This window comes from Schistocerca americana, chromosome 8 (genome assembly GCF_021461395.2).
Source record: "Schistocerca americana isolate TAMUIC-IGC-003095 chromosome 8, iqSchAmer2.1, whole genome shotgun sequence".
Lineage (NCBI taxonomy): Eukaryota > Metazoa > Arthropoda > Insecta > Orthoptera > Acrididae > Schistocerca > Schistocerca americana.
Window position 1 is genome coordinate 468,630,943 of NC_060126.1, and position 21,041 is coordinate 468,651,983.

A 21,041-nucleotide genomic window follows, 5' to 3' on the forward strand; every position below is an offset into this window, starting at 1 on the left:
GTAGATGTAGATGTAGATGTAGACTCAGGACAACAGTGTGACAAGGCGAGTCGACACGAGTCGTTTCAGGAGGAGTGCAGCATGAGAAGATAACAGGGTTGTTTGATTGGTTCAGCCGAACACACAGACGACAATAACTGAAATCTGGGCAGTGATTACAGGCAGACTGTCACCATGAACTGGACGCTGGGGTGACAACTAGAGTCGCCATGCGCCGTTTACCGCTGACACCATACCACAGACAAACACAGATATACCCGGTGTACAGCGAGAGCCAAATGGTATGCTGAGCGGCATTATGCGGTATTCAGTGATGAGTCTCATTGCTATTTTTGGCGCTCAGATCGATGCGAACATGTGCCTAGGCGACCTGTGATAAGGTCACAGGCAGTAGCGATTCTGGAGACACATATCTCTGCATCTTCTAGAATCATGCCGTGGGAGCTACTGGATGTAACTAAAGGACTGATTTGGTAATTGCTGAAGGCACGCTGAATAGTCGACAGCTTGTGGCAAGACGGTAAACCCTGTTGTCACACTCATTACGACCAGGGTGCCAAAGTGGCACATTTCTGTAGAATAATGCAAGAGCCACTCTGCATTTCACATCACAAAACCCGTTAGATCATATGTGGGATGCGATGGGAAGACGTATAGTTTCATACCAATCTCCAGACACCGTGTGTTTTAGGCATAACAATACCATTCCACAAGATGATAATGATAAATAATATAGCTTCAGACTGCAAGAATGGTTTTATAACAAATTTATTCCATGATAGTTTACGAGACTTAACGTTTCAACTTCAGATGTACCTTAGTACACACTAAATGGAAGTTCAGTATTTAATTTCCTATAAGACAGCAGGCTGTCAGCCGATCTGCAGATGTGCAAATTCTACGTCCCCAATACCGCACAAAGCAACACCTCACCAGACTATAGTATGCTTCTTACTGGTGACGTGTCACTTTGTGTTACATTGGGAGCGTAGAGCGTGCAGATCAGCAATTCGGTTGACAGCCTGCTGTGATCTGGCAAATTAAATACTGAACATCGATTAGATGTACATCTGAAGCTAAGACGTGAAGACTTGAAATCGTTCATGGCATAAAAACGTTATAATGCCATCCTTGCAACCTGAGGCTATTTTATTTATTTTTAGTATAATAAATGGCTGTGTTCCCACCAGTCCACTAGGATGGATGGTCAAGATTTTCAAGATGACATCTGTAGGTTGTTTGGATCCATGCCACAACAAATACAAGAGTGTATTCATGCCCATATGGGTCGCACCCCATACTGATGATGGATATCAGATCCGAACCGAATGAAAGTTTGCTCATTTAATACCCATTATGTGATGAACATCTCCACAAAGTTTGATAAATGTCGGACTGGTGCTTTGTGGTGTATTTCTTTCAATTCCTGTCAGTGTATTTCATTTGTTGACCACAGTCCAAAAAAATCAAATGTGTGTGAAATCTTATGGGATTTAACTGCTAAGGTCATCAGTCCCTAAGCTTACACACTACTTAACCTAAATTATCCTGAGGACAAACACACACACCCATGCCCGAGGGAGGACTCGAACCTCCGCCGGGACCAGCTGCACAGTCCATGACTGCAGCGCCTTAGACCACAGTCCTTTCCTTCTTGCAGAGCATAAGGTGATGTCATTTATTGGTAGTAGCATATATGAAATTTACTATGTACTACTATAAGAACAGTACACATAATCGACGGCCTACTGTTCGTTATTTCATTGTTCTGAAATGAGTTCTTGCCACCACTCACAGACGTTTGTGATCTTTGGATCTCGTTTACAGTGTGAGGAGGAGACCAGATCTACTATCTCATTTAAGATACACTTGCTAATCATGATTCCAAGAAAATAATTGTGCATTGTTGTTTCGCTCTAGCTGCACAAATCACGTCCATTGCGTGTTGTGCCATATAATGTCTTGTCTTGCAGAACGATGTCATCAAAATGGACATTTTCCGTCGCACTTCATCTTCCTGTAAGTAGAAGAAATTATTTCCTTTTGTTCTACAGCTATCAGACTTCCCTCTTTGTTCTTGTTGTGTCGTCTACAAGATGACACAGATACCATAATGAACCGTTCACTCTACAGTGGGATGCGTGTGCTGTTTTCAAACTCGCTGACAGTTTAAAAAATGTGTGCTGGACTCGGACTCGAACATGGAACCTTGCTTTCTAAGGACAGTCCTCTTATTGATTGGGCTATCTAGACTACACCGACGCCCCACCCTTGCCACATTCACAGCTTCAGTTTGCGCAAGGTTTGACTACAAAGCTTATCAGTCAATGCTCAAGCTAATTTTTTTACTGCCTATACTGGGTATGACTCTTCAATAGTTTTCAGTAGTCCATAATGGTCCTCGGATGACAGCTGCGACATAACATAGTAGGAGCAAGTATCTCCTCAAGGCTGCTCCTACTAGAGAACTGTAGTAGCAGCCTTGAGAAGCTGCTCACTCCTACTCTGTTCTGACACAAACATCTCTACTAGGAGACTTGAAGAAGTGTCCACTTCTGCTCCATTCTGATGCAGACATCTCTTGTCGGAGCTTTGAGGAAATGCTCACTCCTACTCCATTCTGACACAGACATAGCAGGCTTTGAGGAAATGCTCACTCCTATTCCATTCTGACACAAACATATCGAGCTTTGAGGAAATGCTCACTCCTACTCAGTTCTGACAGCCATCTCTAGTATGAGCCCTGAGGAAATGCCCACTTCTACTTTGCACTGATGCAGACATCTTTAGTACGAGTTCTGAGGAAATGCTTACTCCTGCTCTGTTCTATCACAGCCATCTCTAGTAGGAGCCTTGAGGAAATGTCCACTTCTACTCCATTCTGACACAGATGTCTATCTCTAGTGAGAGCCTTGAGAAAATGATTACATCTACTTCATTCTGACGCATACATCTATAGCAGGAGTCCTAGGAGATGCTTATTCCTACTCCGTTGTGACACAGCCATCTCTGGTAGGAGTCTTGAGGAAATGTTCAGTTCTACTGCACTGGGACGCAGCCATCTTCAGTACGAGCCATAAGGAAACACTCACTTCTACTCCATTCAGACGGAGGCATTTCTAGTAGTAGGAGAGTTGAGGAGATGCTCACTCCTACCCTATTCTCATGCAGCTGTCTCTAGTAGGAAATGCTCACTTCTGCTCCATTCCGACGTGGCCATCTCTAGGAGGAAGATGGAGGAAAGGTTCACTTCTACTCCGTTCTGACACAGCCATCGCCTCAGAAGCTTTATGGACGACTGAAAATGATGTAAGAATAGAAAGTGATGTAGCCAATAAAAAAATTATTGACCATTGACTAATAAGCTTTGTAATCAAACGTAATGTGCACAGGGATGCTCTACACCAAAACAGGGAAAATGTGCACAATTTTAATCTCCCAGAAAGTTTCAAAACAGCACCCACTTCACTGCCGAGTGAATGGTTTATTTTGTAAACCATCCCGTACGCAGTGGTTGAGCCATTCCTCGGCCATATCCTTTCTTGCAAGAGTGAGAGTCCCGGAAGGAATCTGACAGAACTTGTGTGAACTTCGGAAAGTAGGAGAGAGTCTTCACAGAAGTGAAGCTGTGGAGGTGGCGTGTCTGAATAGCTCAGTCGACAGTAAAATAGCCACTGAAGGGCAAAGTTGCGGGTTTGTGTCCGGGTCTGACAAACAGTTTTAATCTACCAGCAAGTTTCTTAATAAAGATTGGTTTTGCTCTTTTCCTTTTAACTCGTAGAACTCGCTCCGGTCATAGTGTACGATCATGTATAGCACCCGCAGACGTTAAGTGCACGGATAACATATTAAAAAAAAAATTCTTTCTGTACTGTTTCCTCACCAAGCCAATTCAGTACATGGCACTGTGTTTTATGTTCCATATACGATATGCTGCAGCGACACAGACGTAACAACACTGCGATACCTCCTAGTATTCTGTCGGCCTCCTTTTGCCCGGCTTAGTGCAGCCAGTCCACGTGGCACGGACTCAACAAGTCGTAGGAAGTCCCCTGCAGAAACAGGAGCCACCCATAATTGCCAAAGTGTTGCCGGTGCAGGATTTTACGTCCGGACCGACCTCTCGATTATGTCCCGTAAATGTTTGATGCCACTCATGTCTGCCGGCCAGTGTGGCCGAGCGGTTCTAGGCGCTTCAGTCTGGAACCGCGCGACTGCTACGGTCGCAGGTTCGAATCCTGCCTCGGGCATGGATGTGTGTTATGTCCTTAGGTTAGTTAGGTTTAAGTAGTTCTAAGTTCTAGGGGACTGATGACCTCAGATGTTAAGTCCCATAGTGCTCAGAGCCATTTTTGAACCACTCATGTCTGGCAAACTGGGTGGCCAAATCATTTGCTAGAACTGTCCAGAACGGTCTGCAAACAACTGTGGCCTGGTGACATGGCGCACAGCCATCCATAAAAACTCCACCATTCCCAAGGAACATGAGGTCCATGAATGCCTGCAAGTGGTCACTAGCAGCCGAAAAATGTGCTCGGTAAGCTCTTGACACTGTGGATCACGAAATACTGTCAACGATCATTTGAGTTGGAGCAGGAGACCCATTCCATTCCAGGTAAACACAGCCCACACCATTACAGGACTACCACCAGCTTGCCGAGTGCCTTGTCGTCAACTCGGATCCATGGCTTCGGGGGTTTGCGCCACACTCTAAACCTACCATCAGCTCTTACCAATTGAAACATGTGCCCATCTGATTAGGTCACGGTTGTCCAGGGACCAACTGATATGGTAACGTGTCCAGGAGAGGCGCTGGAGGGCGATTTCGTGCTGTTAACGAAGGCACTCGCGTCGGTCGTCGGCTGCCATAGCCCATTAACAACAGGTTTCGCCGCCCTGTGCTAGCGGATACGTTCGTTATACGTCCCAGATTGATTTCTGTGCTTATTTCACGCAATGTTACTTGTCTGTTAGCACTGACAACTCTACGCAAACGCGGCTGCTCTCGGTTGTTCAGTGAAGGCCGAGTGCCACCGCGTTGTCCATAGAGAGCGGACGATCTGGACGTGTGTCCATCAGATGTACTGTCTCTGATGGACACACGTCCAGATCGTCCGCTCTCAAAATTCTGCCATCTCTCTCCCCACATCCACCACTGCTGGCGGCTCACCTCCAACTGCGCAACGCTACACGCTGTTCACATCCAACTGCCCAACAGTACAATAGCGAATATTTCAACAATGCCAGCCAGCCACAGACTGCACACAGCACAGTCAATGATTTTCATACAGAGCGCTACGTGGTGCTACCATCATAAAAACCTAAACAACCCACTTACAAGTGCATTGGCGGAGCAGCCATTTGTACAGGTGATTCATGTGAAAATGTTGTCAACGTGATTATGGACGCATGACGGGAAAGAACAGATTTTAAACGCGGAATGGTAGTAATATATATATATATATATATATATATATATATATATATATATATATATATATATCAGTTCATGACATACAGTCTTACAAATGTACTGTCTCTGATGGACACACGTCCAGATCGTCCGCTCTCAAAATTCTGTTAAGGTAAATACATTGTTTGTTCTCTATCAAAATCTTTCATTTGCTGACTATGCCTATCAGTAGTTAGTGCCTTCAGTAGTTTGAATCTTTTATTTAGCTGGCAGTATTGGCGCTCGCTGTACTGCAGTAGTTCGAGTAACGAAGATTTTTGTGAGGTAAATCATTCATGAAAGGTATAGGTTATTGTTAGTCAGGGCCATTCTTTTGTAGGGATTATTGAAAGTCAGATTGCGTTGCGCTAAAAATATTGTGTGTCAGTTTAGTGTTGATCAGAATAAGTAAAGAGAGAAATGTCTGAGTACGTTCAGTTTTGCTCAGTTGTTTGAAAATCAAATAACGTAAGAGGTTTACGGGCACAGTCTTTCATAATTTTTCTAAGGGGAGGTTACACACTAACCATTTTATACCTTGGTACGCGATACTACCGCTATCTGTATATGTGCCTATCGCTATCCCACAGTTTTTCTCAAATCAGTGTATGTAAAATAGTTGAAGTATTTCTCCACGAGCTACGGGATGCTAATAAAACGTATATTTTGCAGAGACGTTTTGAGGTTAGGTAGGCCGACAGCGAATGCGTAACACGAGAGAGTCAAAAACAAATCGAGATCCGTAACCAGTCGCAAGTGAATTTATCAATATCACACGACCCGTTTCAAGGTTTTAATCCTCATATTCACGTTACTTCGGTATTCAGCATCTGGGTTGGTCCAAGTAGACAGTATTGTTGTGATATCACGGCATACTAAAATTACGATACGAGAGTGGTGAAATGAAACTGTAATTGTGTTGCAATTTCTAGTCGAAATTTTAGCATCATGTAAAATTTCTTTTTTGTGTTGCATTCAATAACTAGGGACCACGGACAACAGTTATTCACACTTTCTAATTCGTACATACACATCTATACTCTGTAAACCACTTTGAAATGCATGGAAGAGGGTACGCCCAAATGTACCACTTATTAGTGCTTTCTCCCGTTCCATTCACTTATGGAACGTGTGAGGAATGGTTGCTGAGACGCCTCTGTGCACGCTGTAATTGATCTTAATCTTGTCTTAACAGTCCCTACGCGAGCAATACGAAGGCGGTTGTTGTGGATTCCTAGATTCGTCACTTAAAGTTGATTCTACAAACTTTGTAAGTAAGTTTTCACGGAATAATTAGTGTCTATCATCGTCTGCCAACTCAGTTTTTTCAGCATCTTCGTGACACTTTCCCATTGGTTAAACACCCCTGTGACTATTCATGATCCCCTTCTTTGTATTCTTCATTATCCCCTGTTAGCCCTATCTGGCAGGGGTCTTACATACTTGAGCAATATTCATGAATGGGTGTCACGAGTGTTTTGTGTGTAATCTCCTTTGTAGACCGATTGCATTTCCCTAGTATTCCACCAATAAATTGAAGTCTGCTACCTGTTTCACTTAAGACTAGGCTACATCATCGTCCCTTTTCGTGTACCCACAAATTCTTACATTTTGAACATTTTAAGTTAGCTGCATATCTTTGCGCCCTTCTGACTTCTTATCAAGATCTGACCAAATATTTATGCAGCTTTTCTCAGACAGCACTTCGTTGTAGATAAGTTCATCACCTGCGAAAAGTCTGAGGTTACTGTTGTTATTGTCTGCAAGGTCATTAGTACACAACATGAAATGCTAGCTACCCCCCCCCCCTCCCCCCCTCCCCACACTCACACTCACTATTCCATGGGGTACACCTTAAGTTACTTCTACATTTATCGATGGCTCACCATCCAAGATAACTTTCTGGGTCGTATCTACCAAGAAATACTCATCGCAGTCACAGATCTCGCTTGATACCGTATATGAGTGTACTACTGATAATAAGGGTATGTCTGGTACTGAGTCAAATGCTTTTTGGAAGTCAAGTACACTGCATCTATCTGACTGAACTGGTCAATAGGTTTCAGGATGTCATGAGAGAAACGCTCGAATTAGGTTTCGTAAAATCGGTGTTCTCGGAATCCATGCAAGTTGGCGTGGAGGAGGTCGTTCTGTTCGAAATACCTCATTATGTTTGAGCAAATAAAATGTTCAAAGATTCTATAACAAAGGAATGTCAAGGATACAGCAGGGTACGTTTGTGAATCACTTCTGCTACCCTCCTTGTAGATGGGCACAGTTTTTTGTTCGAGGGATCTTCGTATACGACGTCTACTGAGAAAATTCTGGAACATTCGTAATTTCGCACCAATGGTGTGCTAGAGCAAAATGCGGTTGGCATCCCTGCACACGCCTGTGTTTAATGTGTAACTGCCAGAAGTTCCATTGTTGCATGTGCGTCAGTTATCGTCAATGCCTTATTCAGTAGAACGCTGTTTCTCACAGTTTGCGAATTTCGAGATGGCAGAGTTAGAGGAGCAACGCGTCTGCATTAAATTTTGCGTGAAACTCAAGAAAACCTTTACAGATACACACCGAATGATCCAGGAAGCCTGCGGTGATGAGTAATTAAGTCGTACTTGGTGTTACGAATGGTTCACACGGCTTAAAAATGTGCAGACGGAATAAACATGACCCTCGTTCGGAACGCCCTTCGACGTCCACCGTCTACGCTCATGTCAGGAATATCAAAGAAATCAAGGGCTATGGGGGTTGTAGCCCCCCCCCCCCCCAAATGGAGTATCATATTACAATGCATAAAATGGCTTCAGAAATCAGCGAATATATTACTCCAACAGATTCAATCACATTTTTATAATCATGTAGCAAAGTACGTTGCAATGTATTTCAAACACATTTTAACAAAAGAATAAGAGCGGCAAATACACTACTGGCCATTAAAATTGCTACATCAGGAAGAACTGCAGATGATAAACGGGTATTCATTGGACAAATATATTATACTAGAACTGACATGTGATTACATTTTCACGCAATTTGGGTGCATAGATCCTGAGAAATCAGTGCCCAGAACAACCACCTCTGGCCGTAATAACGGCCTTGATACGCCTGGGCATTGAGTCAAGCAGAGCTTGGATGGCGTGTACAGGTACGGCTGTCCATGCAGATTCAACACGATACCACAGTTCATCAAGAGGAGTGACTGGCGTATTGTGACGAGCCAGTTGCTCGACCACCATTGACCACACGTTTTCGGTTGGTAGAGATCTGGAGAATGTGCTGGCCAGGGCAGCAGTCGAACATTTTCTGTATCCAGAAGGACCCGTACAGGACCTGCAACATGCGGTCGTGCATTATCCTGCTGAAATGTAGGGTTTCGCAGGGATCGAATGAAAGGTAGAGCCACGGGTCGTAACACACCTCAAATGTAACGTCCACTGTTCAAAGTGCTGACAATGCGAGCGGGGTGATACGCCGGGTGATACGCCAGTATGGCGATGACGAATACACGCTTCCATTGTGCGTTCACCTCGATGTCGCCAAACAACGGATGCGACCATCATGATGCTGTAAACAGAACCTGGATTCATCTGAAAAAATGACGTTTTGCCATTCGTGCTCCCAGGTTCGTCGTTGAGTACACCATCGCAGGCGCTCCTGTCTGTGATGCAGCATCAAGGGTAACCGTAGCCATAGTCTCCGAGCTGATAGTCCATGCTGCTGCAAACGTCGTCGAACTGTTCGTGAAGATGGTTGTTGTCTTGGAAACGTCCCCATCTGTTGACTGAGGGATCGAGACGTGGGTGCACGATCCGTTACAGCCATGCGGATAAGATGCCTGTCATCTCGACTGCTAGTGATAGGAGGCCGTTGGGATCCAGCACGGCGTTGCGTATTACCCTCCTGAACCCACCGATTCCATATTCTGCTATCAGTCAATGGATCTCGACCAACCCGAGCAGCAATGTTGCGATAAGATAAACCGCAATCGCGACAGGCTACAATCCGACCTTTATCAAAGTCGGAAACGTGATGGTACGCATTTCTCCTCCTCACACGAGGCATCACAACAACTCTTCACCAGGCAACGCCGTTCAACTGCTGTTTGTGTATGAGAAATCGGTTGGAAACTTTCCTCATGTCAGCACGTTATAGGTGTCGCTACCGGCGCCAAGCTTGTGTGAATGCTCTGAAAAGCTAATCATTTGCATATCACAGCATCTTCTTCCTGTCGGTTACATTTCGCGTCTGTAGCACGTCATCTTCGTGGTGTAGCAATATTAATGTCCAGTAGTGTAGCTTACTATCTAAACCAATAAATATCATTTAACTTAAAATGGGCGTCTTATTAGTTATTAATTTACATTTTTTACCCTGAACTCCAAAACAGTTACCAAAAAAACTTTCAGCAAAACCAAATTTTATCAATATGTCGGTGGAGGACCCCAACTCTTCTTATGTTAAGCAATGTTCCATGTTTCCTGTAATAAGGAAACGTCCTGAAATGTGGCAAGACAATTGAGCCCTACTCGTGAATAAGTCGCACTAGCGTCCTACACTCCTGGAAATGGAAAAAAGAACACATTGACACCGGTGTGTCAGACCCACCATACTTGCTCCGGACACTGCGAGAGGGCTGTACAAGCAATGATCACACGCACGGCACAGCGGACACACCAGGAACCGCGGTGTTGGCCGTCGAATGGCGCTAGCTGCGCAGCATTTGTGCACCGCCGCCGTCAGTGTCAGCCAGTTTGCCGTGGCATACGGAGCTCCATCGCAGTCTTTAACACTGGTAGCATGCCGCGACAGCGTGGACGTGAACCGTATGTGCAGTTGACGGACTTTGAGCGAGGGCGTATAGTGGGCATGCGGGAGGCCGGGTGGACGTACCGCCGAATTGCTCAACACGTGGGGCGTGAGGTCTCCACAGTACATCGATGTTGTCGCCAGTGGTCGGCGGAAGGTGCACGTGCCCGTCGACCTGGGACCGGACCGCAGCGACGCACGGATGCACGCCAAGACCGTAGGATCCTACGCAGTGCCGTAGGGGACCGCACCGCCACTTCCCAGCAAATTAGGGACACTGTTGCTCCTGGGGTATCGGCGAGGACCATTCGCAACCGTCTCCATGAAGCTGGGCTACGGTCCCGCACACCGTTAGGCCGTCTTCCGCTCACGCCCCAACATCGTGCAGCCCGCCTCCAGTGGCGTCGCGACAGGCGTGAATGGAGGGACGAATGGAGACGTGTCGTCTTCAGCGATGAGAGTCGCTTCTGCCTTGGTGCCAATGATGGTTGTATGCGTGCTTGGCGCCGTGCAGGTGAGCGCCACAATCAGGACTGCATACGACCGAGGCACACAGGGCCAACACCCGGCATCATGGTGTGGGGAGCGATCTCCTACACTGGCCGTACACCACTGGTGATCGTCGAGGGGACACTGAATAGTGCACGGTACATCCAAACCGTCATCGAACCCATCGTTCTACCATTCCTAGACCGGCAAGGGAACTTGCTGTTCCAACAGGACAATGCACGTCCGCATGTATCCCGTGCCACCCAACGTGCTCTAGAAGGTGTAAGTCAACTACCCTGGCCAGCAAGATCTCCGGATCTGTCCCCCATTGAGCATGTTTGGGACTGGATGAAGCGTCGTCTCACGCGGTCTGCACGTCCAGCACGAACGCTGGTCCAACTGAGGCGCCAGGTGGAAATGGCATGGCAAGCCGTTCCACAGGACTACATCCAGCATCTCTACGATCGTCTCCATGGGAGAATAGCAGCCTGCATTGCTGCGAAAGGTGGATATACACTGTACTAGTGCCGACATTGCGCATGCTCTGTTGCCTGTGTCTATGTGCCTGTGGTTCTGTCAGTGTGATCATGTGATGTATCTGACCCCAGGAATGTGTCAATAAAGTTTCCCCTTCCTGGGACAATGAATTCACGGTGTTCTTATTTCAATTTCCAGGAGTGTATATGCCGTCTCCTTTACAGATGAACCACACTTTCCTACAGTTGTCCCCATAAACCGAAGTCGACCATTGGCCTTCCCTATCACAATCATTACATGCTCGTTCCAATTCATATCGCTTCGCAGGTTTACGCCTAGATATTTAAACGATGTGACTGTGTCAAGCAGAATACTACTAATGCAGTATCCGAACATTACGGGTTTGTTTTCCCTACTCATCTGGATTAATTTGCATGGTTATAGCCGCTAATAAATTAAACAACAGCGTCAATGTACAATTAATGCAGATAATTTACACTCCCGATTATAGACGTAATATGTTGGTTATTTACAGTAATCGTAAATTACAGTTGATGAATAAGTTACGCACATTTGCAACTTAATAACAGTCTCACAAATACACGTTTGCAAGCACCGATAATTTTCAAAAATATGCCGTTTTTTCACTTAAATATTCATTGAATTTACGAAACGAAATCGCAAATTACTTTTACATTTTACGATATAATACGAGACTTTCGCCACATTCGCATATGTTAAAAATAAACAATCCTTCAGGGTACTCACGGGTATTGATACAACCAATGAAACATAATATGCAAGACACTAATGGTAATATTAGAATCTAGAATTTTTAATCGGACCTATATGACACACGTGCTCTCACACAACGGAAAATTTGGAAGCCGGTTTACATACGTAAATAAAAGTGCGAACTGCACGGATTTCCAGTGGTATTCGTCTTTCTTCATTTGTGGTTGTTTGTAAGTTTCACAAATTCAGTTATTTTTGTTTTTCTTGTTGTTAAAGCAGAGGAATATTTGTTTAGTTAACCTGTTTTGCTCCACATTTTCATACGGCCAAAGAAAGTGGCATTCGTTTTTCGAAATGTGTCTGAAAGTTTTTGGAGTGATAGGAGATCTTTGCTGATTCTTAGCCGGCCGCTGTGACCAAGCAGTTCTAGGCGCTTCAGTCCGCGACCGACACGCTGCTATGGTCGCAGGTTCGAATCCTGCCTCGGGCATGGATGTGTGTGATGTCCTCAGGTTATTTAGGTTTAAGTAGTTCTAAGTCTAGGGGACTGATGACCTCTGATGTTAAGTTCCATAGTGCTTAGAGCCATTTGAACCATATGAGCTGATTCTTACTGTATGTTACCCATCTGCATTGTGTTTTCGGCTCCAGAATTTCTCGAAGGACTTTTCTCTCTTTTTCTCTATTTTCTGTATTTTTACATCGACTCACATAAATACCCCGCAAACCACCGTAGAGTCTGTCCCCGGTAGCTGAGTGGTCAGCGCGACAGAATGTCAATCCTAAGGGCCCGGGTTCGATTCCCGACTGGGTCGGAGATTTTTCTCCGCTCAGGGACTGGGTGTTCTGTTGTCCTAATCATCATCATTTCATCCCCATCGACGTGCAAGTCGCCGAAGTGGCGTCCAATCGAAAGACTCGCACCCGGTGGACGGTCTATCCAACACCGTATAGAGCGTGGTGGAGTGTACGTCAAACCAATATTTCTTCTACTTCGAGCAAAGCAATGATTCGGCTGTGAAGAGTGCTTGAAAACCTTTTAGTTGTGTAATGCGTCATTGTTGCATTTATGGCGATGGATTATTTTATTGTATATATCCTTGGAAAGCTGGTACGCAATTTCAATCTTATGTACTCTGGTGTCTTTTGCTTCTTTATTTAATCCATTACGTTTCGTCATATAGTTACTCTCTTTATGTATGTATAAATCCCTCGTCAAGAACACTACTGCATGGGTAGATAAATAAAACATAAACATTATAAACATTTCGTAACTTACGTTTCCTTCCCAGAATAAGAAAGATCTCAAATGAATGGCACACGTTTTTCAAGGCCCAACGAAAGGAGAAATTTTGGTATGGTATATTCGTGGCCACACAATGGAAACAAAGACAGGTGGGGGACCATCCCACGGAGACCAAAAGACTATTACGGGACAACAGGGACCCTGAAATATTCCACAGCACGCTGAATAAAATTAGAATACAAATGTTCTGCGTCTCAGTCGTTACACGGTGCACTTTTACGGCATCTGTGTTGCTTGCAATTGTTTCTGTGAAAGTGACGAGGCCACTACAGAGGTTGAAAGTTCCGATAAATTCCTATTCTAAACATTACAGTCGCACCAAAGCTACCATTCTGCTTTCTGTTCAGTTTTACATCATGCATCTTCTGAATTTTGTGGCATAACTGCGTACAATGTTTTCAGTTTTCAAAATTCGTCAACTGAGGTAAAATTCTCAAGCTTTCGACAGCTGTCGTGGTCAGTGTCCTCAGAAGAATGGCAGTTGCGTTGTTTCTCTAACAACCGCAAAATGCGCTTTTTGTCCCCACGTTGATGGCAGCGACGGCTGACGAAAACTCGATAATTTTATTCCATCTGACGTGGCTCCAGAACCGAGACATTTTATCCGACTGTGTATCAGTTACGACAGTTTTTGCACTTGTGGTATGGGTGGGCTCGTAGGTTCATCTGCTGAGAATGTTTTGAAAACATCTTTTAAATGTACCTGCCAGATGTACTGTCTTGAAATATTAATCGAGACCGCTGCAGAATTAATTCCCTCATTAGATTATATACATTGTAAACATACCACAGCTGGAACAGCCAAGCAGTGCACTGCGTAGGAATATGTTGAGAGGAAGCTCTGTAAAATGGTAACGTCCCTTCGGCCTTAAGGTCATTAGCGAGGGAGCACTAGCCAAGACGGACAATTGGGTACCATCTTCTTTACGGAACTAGCTCGGTATTCCAAAGTTATTTTAGTGGACAGCAGGTTACCTGCATCGAGACAGCCGGTCAGGGATCCCAGCATAATAACGCACTTCATTAGGGAGGAAACTGAGCTATCGCATTCAATATTAAAGTATCCTTTGTTCCATTATACTTACCTGGGGTAGCCATATCTAGCTGGGGTCTTGTCGGGACAGTCTGAGTTCGAGGTGTAGCAATGAAGTAAAATATTTATTTAATATAATTACTCTTTATTTAGATCGCAATTACATGGAACTTGTTGCGGAAGAAGTAGTTGGTACATCATATTTTTTGGAAGATTTCACCTTTTTCAGCAAATCTTTTTTCCCTTTTACGTAAGCATAAAACTCCATGTAAGTCAGCTTGTAGTTAACCTGGCACTGTAAGATTGATTCCCCAGTCCCTGGCAGCAGTCGATTTCTTTCATCAGTCCACTGGATCGAGATTAGCGAAAATACTCTTTCCACAGTGGCGTTGTGTGCGGGAATAGAAAACAAATACTCGCTTAATTTTAGCAGTTGGATTTGCATTCAGGATTTTCTGTTTCCTTAAGAAAGTAAATCCACCTTTCTTCCACAGAGTGTTTAGACTTCCATTCTTCTGGGTCACGCTTAATTAGTAGAAAGCTCTTCAGAAACGTATATTCCTGAAAACAATAGTCGCCTGAAATCTGCACACCATTTTTAGTCAGGTACATAATAGTGTTTTCACCCAATCCGAGATTTCAGACAGCGTCATCCAATCAAATATTATTTTATAGAAATAGCCCATTTATCTAAGTAATCAAACACTATAGTATGGCAAGGCATTGTCTCTTTCTGAAATCTCGAAATCAAATTAATTATTTCTTGGTTAGGATTCTCATCCTTTAATTTGTTCAAATTCATCTTGGTTTGCATGCCAATAAAAATGGCAGTCTTCCATTCATTCAGGCATTTTTGAGTGTCGATTGCTATATTTCTTATTTCAGTTATCGAGGCTTTATTGTTCTCCATGCTTTTTATATATTTTTTTCAAACAGAGCCAAATTTGACTGCAGAAACACGAAGTAAAGTTCACTGATCGGACTACAGAAAAAATCTGAAATTATTTTACTTGGACTGGGATCGCCATCAAAAAATTGTTTAATAGGATCCAAAGATTAAGAATTCTCTCAACTACGGACACTAACGACAGCCATCTTGTCTTTGAGTGAGATAGAAGAGTCAGATGATTGACATCAACGTACAAGTAGAATTCTTTCAGCGTCTCTGTCCTTATCGTCTATTTTGAAAAGTAATTAAATATTTTCATGACGATTATTTCAGTGTGGACAGTTAAGACTCCAGTAGCGCTTGATACAGTATTGTGGAGAATATGGGCAGGGCATCTAATTTCTTCTACTTTTTTTCCTAGCTCCGCTTTAATTTGTTGAAACACACTCCGCTGGCAGCGTTGATGAAGCTCTCCGAAGTTGGTGTTAGTATTATCTCCACAAAAAGCTATTGATTTATCTAATGGAATTTGCACTTGTCTAGACAAAGCTTTGGAGCTGTCTCCTATGTTTCGTTACTCATTGAATCAAACTTCAACAGCTTCTGTTGGATTCCGTCAGTCTCAGTAAAGCACTGAACAACTATACGAAATAACCTTTCAGCCTTGTGGTTCGTTGCGTCGGTGCCTACACCGTAAAATGGAACTTCTTGCAATTGTTTTATGCATTCTGACACGGCATGTGGGGCGAGAATATTTTTGACAATAGACTTAGCGTGGATCTGGCTGTAGACTGCTTTGCGGCGATTTTGGAGTCAGGATATATTGCGGCATTCAGTTTTACAGTAAGTCGAGAGAATTGAAGGACTGACGATGCTTGACAACTTTACAAGCTGTTGTTAGTTCTGCAGCAACAACGAGCAACTTCCTGGGTATGTTCTGTAATCATGAATGTAGAAATTGGCTTTGATGTCGATGCTACCGCGAATCTGTTTGTATGATTCTTCGTAGAAACGTGACCCCTCATATCTACCTTGCCTCCGTGGGTTACTGAGATGAAACACCCGCAAATCTCAGACAATGATTCCTGACCCATACGTCTTTTCTTGACAGAAGACCAATCTTCTGTGGAATCATCCGAAAAGAGACAGTTTCTCTTTCCATCCTTAGGCATTTTCGTAAGCTACGATAAGTTTATTAGACCGGAAACAGTCGACAATAACACTTTAGTCATCGAAGTACACGTCACTATACACTTCACGCCTTCAAAAATTACTGACTTGCACTCGTTCGCATTACGTTTCGAAAGAACTGTCCCTTTTTCTTCCTTTATTGAATTTCGATCCCCCCCCCCCCCCCCCCCCGAAGTGGGCGGGCTGGCAGCAGCTTAGTATGCAGCTATTCACCCTACAGAATTTTTAAAACATAAGAAGATAAGAAACAATAAAAGAAGGCGGTAAAACGGTGACTTAAATTGTAAAACGGCGGAAAATCGTGGAAAGTTAAAACATAAAACAAAGGGTGGGCGATGCTAATAAAATACACAGGAAGTAGACAGATAAAATAGTAGACAGACAATTAAAAAACACGGCGACAGCCTGGTTTCTGTTTGTTAAGAGATATATAGAAATCACACTCAGCGACAGTATGATGTCCGTTCACAACACTTTGAAAAAGACGCACAAACATAACAATCACTGGAAACACTGCACTAAAAAGTCGGCACGAAGATGACACACCACAGCCACGGCAAAAAGGGGGAGAGGGGGGACCTGGACAGATGAGGGGAAAAAGGGGGGGAGAGGAAAAACGAAAGGGGAGGAACCGACGGAGAGAGACGACCCATGGGGGGGGGGGGGGCAGGGCAGACGCGAGAGGGAATGGGGAAAGACAGAGGAGGGAAATGCTAAAGGACTCTGGGGAGATAAGGGTGGCAGAGAGAGGGTAGGCTAGGAAAAAACAGGATGGAAGGGGAGGGAGCCCAGGAAAAGGACAGAGGAAGGGAGGGAAGGTGAGGATCAGAGTTGATGGGAGGGATAAATGGAGGTAGAGAGGGCATCATCGGGTAGGGAGAGTTGACGAAAGCCATTTTGGGAAAGTAGATGAAGGATGTAGAGATGGAGGGTAGGGGGGACACAACAGTGAAGGCGCAGCCGAGGGCGCGGGTTGGAGAGGAGAGGAGCAACCAGGGGATGAGGGGGATCAAGGCGGCAGGAGGCGTAGAGTATGTGGATATGTTCGAGGAATAGAAGCAGATGGGGGAAAGGAATCAGGTCGTAGAGGATCCGTGTGGGGGACAGGAGGCGTATACGGAAGGCGAGGTGGAGTGCATGGTGCTCGAGGATCTGGAGGGACTTATAGAATTTGGGGGGGGGGGGGTGAATATCCAGGTGGAACTGGCATAACAGAGGAAAAGAACTGTCTAATCAGATTGCTACTCAAATGGGAGCTGCCCGATTCTTCAGCATGGTGGTGCTTAAATAGCTCCTTTCCCACACTACTGGAGAAGCCTGGTATTTTCTCGAATGATGGCGCTAGTTCTAGATGGTGCTCGCATCGCCGATACACAGGTTACTCAACACGTAACGCCACTGAGAGACGACCTTGTCAACATGAACTTTTTGACATAAATAAAACTAACTGAAGCTGCATTGCATGTTGTGTTAACAGATGGCGTTACTTCAGTACTTGAGCCATGGTCACAACAGTAGTTTGGAAAACAGGGATAAAATTGGGTTTTGTTGGGATGTCGGGACAAGTTGGTCCCGCACGCTGACAGCCCCGATATATCGGGATGTATGGCAACCCTAATTATGCCAGCCTAGTCGTTATGCCTGGACATATTTCTAAGCTGCAGGTGTTTGATGTCGTCTTAAACAAGCCATTTAAAGACCATCCCCAAATAACACTATTCCGACAAGCTTTTAGAAGGGGATCATGCATTAACTCTATCTGGAAAGATATAAAACCCGTCAACAAATCTGTGTGTGAGCACAGGCATACGCAAGAAAGGGACAGGGGAGGGGGGAAGCGGAGGGCAAGAGGAGGGAGTGGGGGCAGTTACCCCCTTTCCTGTCTGTGGTACAGACTTTACTCATTGCATAATTTTGACGCATTTCTATAAATGATTGTCTCTGATTTGGCTACAACTTTTAGCATAATCGAATTCTAAGGAAAACACGGTGGCTTTAGCAAGCACTACACAACATGGGTTTGTTTGGCTGTCAGTCTGTTTACGTTAGAGTAATTCGTTTTCTTATCACAGCAGCCGTTTTCACTCTATTTTTCAGTCTTGATGGTCGTAATCCTTTATAGAAATTTGCCGAATCAGAGTCCCCAGTGTCATCTCAGTCGATTCCTCGTACACCCCTCATCAAGTTGCAGAAAGGGACAGTTCAACATCCATCACTAAGCAAACATGGTCCAATTTACCCATCCCTTGCCATATAATTTAATCAAAAATGTAGTTTACCATTTCTCTGCGGACAAAGAAGACCATCTAGGTGTGAGAGGTGGCATGAGACCCCTCTCATATTTCAATCTTACTCTGAGTAATTCGATTTTCCTCTCTGATTGCATGTGGTGAAAAGTTGCTATTCCTTCACAAGCGGACTTCCTATGCAGCGTCTCTCGTCACCCGGGTGGTCCAGTGACAGGCGGGTTCTGCTGAGCTTGAAAGGGTTAAGCCAACAGTTGTGAGGGAGTCGAGTGGATGCTTTCCAGACGCTGACATTGTCATAAGAGCAGGAGCGACACGCCCAGATGGGCCGGAAGGGGCGGTTGGGCTAGAGATTCCGTTACTTCGCAGAAACTTAGTGAAAACCGTTTCTGGCGGGCTACCAGCGAGGCGTGGGAATGATTTGTGTTTCCAGGCAGTCTTGGCGGGCAAATTCCCGCGTTTTCTGCAAAATCGTAACTGTGATTGGCTTGCTCAGGTCATAGCTCCGTGACGTAGCAAAATCGGCGCAGAAATTGGCGCCAAGAATCTTCATTGGTGGAAAGGTAGTGCTTCGGCAATAGAGTGGAATTTTCCGCCGGTTTTGGAGTTGCTAATTGGAACGATTAACCACGGCCACTGTCGTGGGGGCGGGAACGTTCGGTGTTCGGTTTGTACGGGTGCTCTTGAGAGAGTCGGAGTAGGTTATAAGACTGAGCTCTCGCTGCTCTGGACCGCCTGCCTTCCGTTGGCTGTCTAATATACTTTTATTTGATTGTAACTGTTTGACGAAGTTGCTGAAGTTTCGACTTCAACGAAACTTTCTGAGTACAAATGGCAATTGAGCGTTCTGCGTACAAGCGGCCTATGTTGTCTGTCTTGAGCAGTTTTGGCTAAAGTTGACTGTATCGGAGTTACTGTGTGACTTCGCTTGTTAAAATCAATCACTGTACTGTCAGTGATTGTGTGGCGAGCCTTCTTCGTCGCCTTCAGAGGCGCATTTGTATTGATAGGAAGTCTTTAGTCTGGAACAACCAGACCAAGATAATTTGTTTCGGGCTATACTCGCGACATTATCATCACCACGACGGGACGTCGAAGCAACCAGCCATAGCCTCCGGTACGTCAGATCTTGTCCTTGCAGTTAAGAAGACAGCTTGGTAATGTATGTCCGCAGCACCGGCAGTTTAGGGAATTTAGCTATGTGATAATCAGAGCTCAGCAGAGCGCGCCTGTTCCCGTCTTTTCTAATGTGGGTCTGTCTTGTGTGTTCATTGTCTGAGTTCTCACTACTGTAGCAGCAATTAATGTTGGGTTGCCTGGGTGTTTCTCTTAAGATTTGAGTTGCAAGGAATTGGCTCCACATATCACTTGGTCATAAATGTCACAAGCTAGTTTATGGACAACTTCACCTTCACAGCATTTATTTGAGTATCCAATTTGACGTATTGTAAATGTTTCATGTGTTTTGTTTATTATTTTGAGTTTAGTCATAATAAATCAAATTGTTATTTTGGACAGAAATTTCATTCTGTAAATCGGTAGAGCAACCCTTTCATTTCTCACTACGTTAATGAAACTTTCCTTTACCAAATTAAATTATTGCAAGTGCCAAACTCTTTTCTATCCCACTTGCAGGGTCGATTAGAGTCAGTTCGCGTTTCTTCTTAATCCATGTGCAACAGCAAAAGTCGGAGTTAGAAAAGGGGGGGGGGGCCTAGAACATCATTTCCGTATGAAGATTCCAGAAGAATTTAGTGTTAAATACACTGCTAGCCCCGGCACCTCGCAGGTGTACTGAGATTACATTCGAGGCAGACTGACTGTATTAGTCTGTGGATGACACCGCCGTCCTGTACTGTAGGTGCGTTCATGTGTACTTCATGTAGGGACCGAAATGAAGCAATCAAAAATGCATTTTGATTCAGTGGAATGGAGGAAAAAATCTGTGAAACTTCAAGGCCGAAAGTGTGACGTCTCTAGGAGTTGGAAAAATTCGTAACTGTATGGAGAGCAATACAACACAACATGCAATCATACAATTAAAAATTCTGCAATCCATCTGGCATGGCTTGATAATAAAATGTCAACCTGGACGGGTGAGGACAATCTACGTTCGGGCCTAGGCTCTTAAAGATCGGTCTTACCAGCAAATCTGAAGACTGCATTGGAAGGATTGCCATACTCATCTCGTCGAATGGGTTAAACTTCAGCGAAACAACCCAAAAAAATGTAACTTTCAAAACTTATTTGACGAAGTTTTTATTGTCTGTCAGCATCAAGAAACAGACGACATCAAAATAATGTATCAGACCATCAAAATGATTAAATGTTAAGTTTTGCTGGAAGAAAAAAGTGCTATAAATGGCATAAAAGTAATTTAAAGCTTCCTGTTTCACAGTTTGAAGAGTATTAAC